The sequence below is a fragment of the Oreochromis niloticus genome, linkage group LG15 (genome assembly GCF_001858045.2).
Source record: "Oreochromis niloticus isolate F11D_XX linkage group LG15, O_niloticus_UMD_NMBU, whole genome shotgun sequence".
NCBI lineage: Eukaryota > Metazoa > Chordata > Actinopteri > Cichliformes > Cichlidae > Oreochromis > Oreochromis niloticus.
In genome coordinates this window covers 23662620-23671101 of record NC_031980.2, presented here as the reverse complement: position 1 = coordinate 23671101, position 8482 = coordinate 23662620, and the positions used below count along the sequence as shown (strand labels likewise).

General features: G+C 41.6%; 1 long non-coding RNA gene across 3 annotated transcripts; it reads left to right on the top strand.

Moving 5' to 3' along the window:
• The first annotated feature begins 2245 nt into the window (after window positions 1-2245).
• LOC102077790 (uncharacterized) lies at window positions 2246-7754 on the top strand. 3 transcript variants are annotated; one of them, XR_001224550.3, is made up of 3 exons: window positions 2246-2735; window positions 4798-4898; window positions 6597-7754. It is a non-coding gene; the product is annotated as an uncharacterized LOC102077790 (long non-coding RNA). The 3 variants fall into 3 exon arrangements; XR_266238.4 differs by lacking the exon at window positions 6597-7754 and adding an exon at window positions 6389-6583; XR_003214289.1 differs by lacking the exon at window positions 6597-7754 and adding an exon at window positions 4974-6053.
• Window positions 7755-8482: the final 728 nt, after the last annotated feature.

Genomic DNA, 8482 nt, shown 5'->3' with positions numbered 1-8482 from the left:
AATCTGTTCATGTAAACGAGGAGGCTTCCCCAAACACAAGTTAGTCCTGGAGTTGCACAGGGTTCTGTGCTGGGACCTATTCTATTTACATTAGACATGCTTTACTTAAGGAGCATGATTAGAAAAACCCTGCATTTTCATCAATATGCAGATGATACCCACCACGGGTGTTTTCATACATAGGTTTCAGTCCGTTTAAATCAAGCTTAGTTTCTCCCCTTGGTGTGGTGCGGACAGAAACAACGATGCGGTTATAGAGCGCTTTGTTTATGGTGTGACCATGACCCAACCTCAATCCAAACCAACTAACAGGTGTACGTGGCAAATCTGAGCTAAAAAAACGGCATTACCCATGTATGCTTTATATTTTGGGATGCCGCAATATACTATAGATGTGTAAAGGTGTGTAGCAACTAGCCCTGGACTATCAGAGAACATTCTCCATGTTCTCTAATAGTCCAAAAAATAACACGTTCTTCCTGTATTTACTTCTGCTGCTCCCCCCATAGACACATCTGGCCAATAAACCTACTGAATATTCTCACATTTGGAGTTCACCTGGGTTTTCTCTGTGTGGAAGCAAACCAAGCCACAAGGAAAAAGCTACAAATTTACAAACTCATCAGCTGATTTGCACCAGAGTAAACAAACTATAGGTGTGAAAATGGCCTTGGACTTGTAACACAACTCAATCCACCTCAGCAGTTTGTGTTTTCCTGTTCTCTGTCTGTTCATTCAGCTACAATGCCACTGCTGCTCCTAAGCAGCGCCAATGCCAGCAGAGCTGTGTCTCATTTCTAACAACAATGAAGCAGCGTACAGGAATGAAATCTGCAAACTGACTGACTGGTGTGCAGACAACAGAAACGATTATGACATCTGGAAGACACTACAGGGCTTTGATCGCCTGCACCTCCTGGCTGAAACAGCTTCCTCTCGAGAGCCATCACTGTCCCGAAGTCCCAGAAACACTCAAACCTTTTACTACCACATCATTATCTCAAGACTACACCACTAACTCTTATGTTTACGTCACACTGTTCATGTGTAGCAACCTGAAAACCAGGTACCATGAAATGTTACATATTTTATGGTACATGAGATAAAATATGTAACATTTTCTCTTGTCATGCCTGTTTGCAGTAATGTGGAGACATCAGTGTCTGACTTGATGCTTTGTTGTGCAGTGACATTAAAGCCCTCTGATTGTGATTAAACCTGAACCAAAAGCAGCTCTCTCACAGACACTACATACATTATTATCCTCCTTATTCAGCATCAGTGTCCCTCTTGTCACGCTGACTGCTGATTTGATAATCCAGAGAACTGTTTTCCAAGTCACACGCAGACTTTTCAAAGATGCTGGGAGTCATTATCATCCTGGACAGAAAGTGCTTTTCCCCTCCTCAAAGAAAACCAGTCAGCCACATGTTCTTGTTTTATCATGTCTAAGTTGAAGCAATTATCAAATTAGCATAGTTCTACACATGTGCTTGTTCTTGGCTTCATGTCGCAGGTTATTTTAAAAAGGTGTCCATGTAGAGAGTGACATCAGATAAGGGAAAGTGAAACCACCACTGGATGTCTTTGCTTTTCTGTCTTTTCTTTGCAGACCTGGAGAGGTGTTTCCATTTTACAGGATTCAGGCAACGCTTTTTTTAAATCATGGAAATGTCTGTGAGGGGGTAAAAATCAAAGTGTTCAAGGCTGTGGAAAGTGGCATGGAGGGAATGATGGGAGGTTTTTCTTTTTTCCTTTCAGACATAAGCCACTAGTTTATAGCCGTGCCTTTTCCAGTGATTGCACATCATCAGAATTGAAAACATTTGACCCCCCCACAAAATGTAATTATTATTCTTCCTTCCTCCACCATGAGGTCTATACTATGAAACTAGTTCACCAACACTCCATTCGTCGATGATGGGTATCACAATGATGGTTATCAACTTTCTCTGTTAACCCAAGTTTTCTGCCTCAGAGTCTGTGTGCATTAACAAAAGGGGGCATTCAAAACTTAAAGGGTAAATTGTGCAAAGACAGTGGCTAACAGGAACCCTGTTTCTTAATGCAAGACCATACTGCCCAGACAATGCGAGACACAATAAACACAATAAATATACACACACACACACACACACACACACACACACACACACACACACATTAGGTGAAAAAAAAAGCTTCTGAAAACGAATACACCTGTGCATCCTCCATTGTAGTGAGACATCCTTGTTGTTCTGCGTCATGTGCTGAGACTCATTTCTGGGTCACAGACAGGAGGACACAAAAATTAAAAGCACAAAGCACAAATTAGAGAAATGAGAAAGCCTGAGGACTTGGAGATTTTGTGCACACATCAGCGAGAGGGATAATGAGGCCCAGGTGAACTCAATCTAGACAATAATAAGAGCAGGAGAAGGAACAAAGAAGGGGACAAAAATGCAGAACAGCCACATAAAGGAAATAACCTTCAAGATGAAGCAGGAAATAAAATGAAAAGGGGACAAATCGCAATCCGTGCAGACAGAGGAAACCGAAAACACATGAAAAGGGAAAGGCTCGTTTTTGTTTTTACCGTATGTTCATAAGGATTACCACAATAAACAGGAACCTCAGACAAAGGGGGAAAAATGTGTTGAAAAAGATTTTCTAACCACATCAACTGGAAGTAGTCCATCTACGTTAACAAGAAACCATTATTACAATCAACAGTCTTTACACTGCGTTACGTACAGGTAAACACTGAAATTCTTTTAAGCTTTTCTTCTTTTCATATTTCTGGGTTTTTTAAAATGCTTTTAAGGGTTTATGAACCAACATGTCCTCTACAGTTTTAGTTGGGGGAAAAAAAAGTCTTACACCTCTGACACCTCAGACACTTCACACCTCCTCTATTCACCCTGCTCACTCCTCCCCACCCCCAACAACAGCATCCAATACACACTCAACACAAGGCTCCAGCCTGTCTCTCTCAACCACCCAGGTTAGGAGGGAACTGAGGAGGATTAAAGCCAAGAAGGCAGCGGGTCCAGATGGCATCAGCTCGAGGGTCGTCAGGTCCTGCGCGGACCAACTGTGTGGTGTGATGGAGCACCTCTTCAACCTGAGCCTGAGGCTGGGAAGAGTCCCACAGCTCTGGAAAACCTCCTGTGTTGTTCCAGTGCCAAAGACTTCACGCCCCAAGGACCTCAACAGCTACAGGCCGGTGGCTCTGACATCCCACCTGATGAAGACCCTGGAGCGGCTGGTCCTGGCTCAGCTTCGGCGCCTTGTGAGCTCATCACTGGACCCACTTCAGTTTGCCTATCAGCCTGGCATTGGAGCGGATGATGCCATCATTCACCTCCTACATCGTTCCCTCGCTCACCTGGAGACCGCTGGGAGCACTGTGAGAATCATGTTCTTTGATTTCTCCAGTGCCTTCAACACCATTCTTCCCTCGGTTCTGAAGGACAAGCTGGAGAACTCTGGAGTGGACCATCACCTCACTACCTGGATTTTGGACTACCTCACCGACCGACCACAGTATGTGAGGACTCAGGGCTGTGTGTCGGACAGGGTCGTCTGCAGTACGGGGGCCCCACAGGGAACGGTTCTGGCTCCGTTCCTCTTCACCATCTACACTGCAGACTTCTCCCACAACTCCACCCAGTGCTTCCTGCAGAAGTTCTCTGATGACTCTGCAATAGTCGGCCTGATCACTGATGGGGACGACAAGGAGTACAGAGGACTGACTCAGGACTTTGTGGACTGGTGCCAGCTGAACTACCTCCAGATCAACGCCAGTAAAACCAAGGAGCTGGTGGTAGACTTCCGCAGGCACAAACATCCTCCACTGCAACCACTGAACATCCAAGGTATGGACATCGAGGCTGTGGACAGCTACAGGTACCTTGGTGTTCATCTGAACAACAAACTGGACTGGACTCATAACTCAGACGCCCTCTACAGGAAAGGGCAGAGCAGGCTGTACCTGCTTCGGAGACTCAGGTCGTTTGGAGTGGAGGGCCCACTCCTGAAGACCTTCTATGACTCTGTGGTGGCCTCAGCCATCTTTTATGGTGTGGTCTGCTGGGGGGGCAGCATCTCTGCTGGGGACAGGAAGAGACTGAACAGGCTGATCCGAAGGGCCAGCTCTGTTCTAGGATGCCCTCTGGACCCAGTGGAGGTGGTGAGTGACAGGAGAATGGTGGCTAAGCTGTCATCCCTGTTGGACAACATCTCCCACCCCATGCATGAGACTGTGAAGGCACTGAGCAGCTCCTTCAGTGGGAGACTGCGGCACCCACGGTGTGGGACGGAGAGATTTCGCAGGTCTTTCCTCCCCACTGCTGTCAGACTCTACAATAAAGACTTTTGCAGCTGATCAAACACACAAACCCACACATGTGCAATAAGACTGCTATACGTGCAATTCTTCTTCTGACGAAGTTGTGTTTTTGTATTTTCCTACTCAGTTGTATATAGTATTTGTATTTCTATTTTATTCTATTGTATATATTATTCTATTCTATTTTATTCTATTGTATATAGTATTTTATTTTATTTTATTGTATTTTATTGCATTCCAGTGTTTTCTAATTTCTGCTACATAACTTTGCACTTTTGCTGTAACAAAACAAATTTCCCACCTGTGGGACTAATAAAGGCCATCTTATCTTATCTTTATCTTATTGCCTCTGGCCGGTTGTGCTGCTGCCAGCTCGACAGCATAATCTGTTACAGAGACAACGTGAAGATGACTGACAGGTGACCAGGTAAAGCCGTAGGAGCTTACTTTAATCCATGTTTTCTCAGGCCTGTCTTTCTGACGCCTCACTTATGATGGGGAAAGGATGAGGAATGCCCCAGGTCAGGTTTCCACAGCCTTCTCGTGTTTAAACCAACAAACCAAACAGGTAGAGATTATTCTGCGTAGGCTATATTTGTCGAGCCCCTTTGATTCACCTTCTTTGTACTTGTGTGTGCTGAAGGATGAAAGCTCTGCATGCAAATGACTGAGGTTGAGAAGTTCAGCATCAGATATTCTGAGAACAAAATGATGGCAATTATGTCTGATCCTTGGAGATATGCAGGTAACCAAATCCTGTCAAACTGTCTTTGGACCTGTTTTTACACAGGCTGAGACTTCACCATCAAAGTTATAAACTAAATGATTCGGTGATGCATCATTTTTAATACTGCATATTTATTCAGACTAATGAACTATCATCACAATACAGGTCCACAGATGTGTGGCACATCTGTAGCAGACCAAAAATCCATCGTCTTCTTTTTGTCACTATTTGTCATTAATGCTTATAAAACAATCAACTCGTATAAAATTGTTTAGCTTGAATGTTGAATTTATATTTATTATTGATCCTCACCTGGGAAAAACAAATATTTGCTATGGATAAACTTCAGACCGTCCTATCTGCACATGGAGGTCTGAGGGAGCTTTCAGGAATGATGATGCTATTTTCCAGAGAACGCATCGGACAGTACACATTTTATTTTTTAATGAACAACAGTGCAGAAAAGCCACAGTATCCTTTTTGGATGAGCACAAATCCTGCTATGCGGACGCTACAAGCGTCACAAAATGAACTACCACAATTTGCACATCTTAAGACCCTGAAGTGTCCTTATCATAATCATAATTAAGCCTAGTAACACATACCAGTGAGCTAAAATGACCCCTTTTTATCTATTTATCATGAAGTATTTTACAAGTAAAATAATTTTACAACATTTAATTTATATCCACTGAACTTTCATTTTGCATGTTGTCTAGACCAAATAATGCTGTAGTACTTGTACACATTTATCTGTGGGCTGTCAGCATGTACGTTTCGGCTGTAATTTAACATTTTGTTGTGTTCACTAATTTTCTTTTAGCAGGTTTTGCATAAACACAAGAGAGGGCCTTTGCCAAAATGTGAAACCATCTGTTGTCATTTTACGATAGTTTAGCTTTCTTATTAGCTTTTAAAAATTTCTCTATATTTGTAAGCGATATGATAGGATTTGGATAATTTCTGTGCCTTTTTTAAATTATGGAACTGCTGGGATTTCAGGGTGTGGTCATTTTTAAACTAAAATATTCACAGATGGAGGGATGATTGGCAGTTTCACATGGAGTTCAAACAGGCTCCATTTATTCTTAGTTTATATACATTTTAAATATGAGCTTTATTAAATGTGCAAAAACCTGATAGAAGCATATTTCCAGTTTGTTATTTAATGTTACTGAGTGCAGACCGAAAAGCAGAACTAGAAAATTGATCTCTGTAAAAATTAATCTTTAACAGAAACTGTTTTTTTTTTTACTTTATCCGAGTCTTTTTTCCATGTGATTTATCACAAACAAAGTGAAAATAATGATAAAATAAAATGTTGGAATTAGCATGAAGACCAACAAGCCTGCAGAGCAAAAACAGGATGCAGATGTCCTGCAGTAAGGAAGAGGAGGAGGACAGACGCTCACCCTCCCTCATGAAAGAGTTGTTTGGACGTCGGCTGTCACCACTTACACAATTAAACACAGAAAACTCCAAATGAGGTTTAATTGAGTGATGACTTTTGCCATGCTGCTCTGTCATTTATCTGCACAGATGTGTGATAAGCTGGTTCTGCGCACCTGTACGTTTAAGAAAAGGTGTTTCTAGGCATCAACAAACCATGAGGAAAAGATAGAAGAAGAAGAAGAAGATAAAAGTTTTAAAGGACTTCATGCAGAAAGCATCTGATGATCGCTTTGATACGGAGAGTGTGGCAGGTGTTCGCTGATGGGGTTTTATTCAAAACACTATAAATCTGTTTTCAAAAAGAAACACAAGACTTGCTCCATAAAACTTGATCAGTTTAATTTTGAAAAAGGACAATGGACTCTTAAAATGTGACTGCTCTGCAGGCAGATGTCTGTAAATGTTGCACAACTTTGACCACACTGACCTCATCCTGTGTTGGGGAGAGAAATCTAAAGAAAGAACTGGGCAACAAATGTTTTCCTCGTATACCTTTTTTGTGACCATAAAAAAATGCTGTTATATTGTCACCTGTCACCAGCTTTTATGACATCATTTTAAAACTTCTTTATCATCGTTTTGATGACCACAATACTGTCACCCAAAACTTCAGTTTTTGGATGGCACTAAGTTATAAGCTTAGATACCATGGTTATTCATAAATGTGCATGCATACATTTTAGTTTACCTTCTAACCAGTGCTAAGCAAGAGACTAGTATTTCTGAGATTGTGTATTTTTAATATTTCAGGGACTTTTTAATTGTTTTTCCCTGTGTTATATTTTGTTTTTGTGCCTGTCATGCCCTCTCAACCCCAAAACCATCCAGAAACACACAAAAATACAAGTGAGGCTGTACCTGTAGTTCTGATACTACATAATTTACTGTAGTATCACAAAGTGTGTTTTCTCATGTTCAGAGGTTTAGGCCAGTGAACCGACCCGGTGAGGCTGGGCCTTACAGATGGTTAGGATTCACAGCCACAGCATTTTTAGCACCATGCTGTAAACATGTGAAAGCTGGACATTAGCACGAGAGGTGATTGGAAGTGATTTGGAGCCAGCCTCAGCTATGGGTTCAGTTTTTAGTTACTGAGGTTTGGGCTTGACTACATGTTGTTTGGAGACTTTGGAGTGTTGAAAGCAGGAACATCGCAGACCCTCACTCGCTAACTCACACGTACAAAGCACCCTCCCCCCCGTTTTAAAGTTGATGCATCATCATCAGTGTTTACCAATCAGCTGCACACATGCTGCAAAAACATAAATAAATAAAGCGTTGTCTGATGAACTTTGTCACGTCACGTCTTTGTTCCAATGTGCTGTCAATAATTATCGAGTTGAGTCTGGAGCGTTTCCACGTGTGATTAAACAGCACGAATCTGACAATCTGAATTCCTTTTTCATGTCCTATAAAAGAGAGAAAATCCTAACTGCTCACAGCAACTCTTTCATTTAATGCCAGCGGCAAAACTCAAAACACATCGGACATCTTGAGTGATTCAGTCCTGATTAACGTTGGGTTTTGTTTGCTCCCTACCTTGTAAAGTGCTCTTTACTAATTAACATAATTTAATTAACAAAGCATAGAAAAACAGCAAAGTAAAGTTAATGTTCAAACTGGTTTATCACAAAGAAAAAGCAGGATGATCATCGGTTTCCAGTAACGAGAAAGCAAAGCTGAACTTTTAAATAATCTACTAAGAATGAGTCAAATGTCCACATGTCATGAGCAGCGTTGTTTATTTATGACAACCAAACAAAAGGTATTTAAGTCCTTGGAGTCAAGTCTATATAAATTTTATTTTCCAACCACTTTATTTACCTTTTTTCCATTTACAAAATTTAACACACAGCATGAAAAAAAGCACAGGGCAGAAACAATGATGGTTTTCATCTGTTACCCCAGTAATGGACTCAAAGGTCAGCCTCTTTCTGGAACAGAGAACAGTAACTGTCCTTCAACTCAAGCTT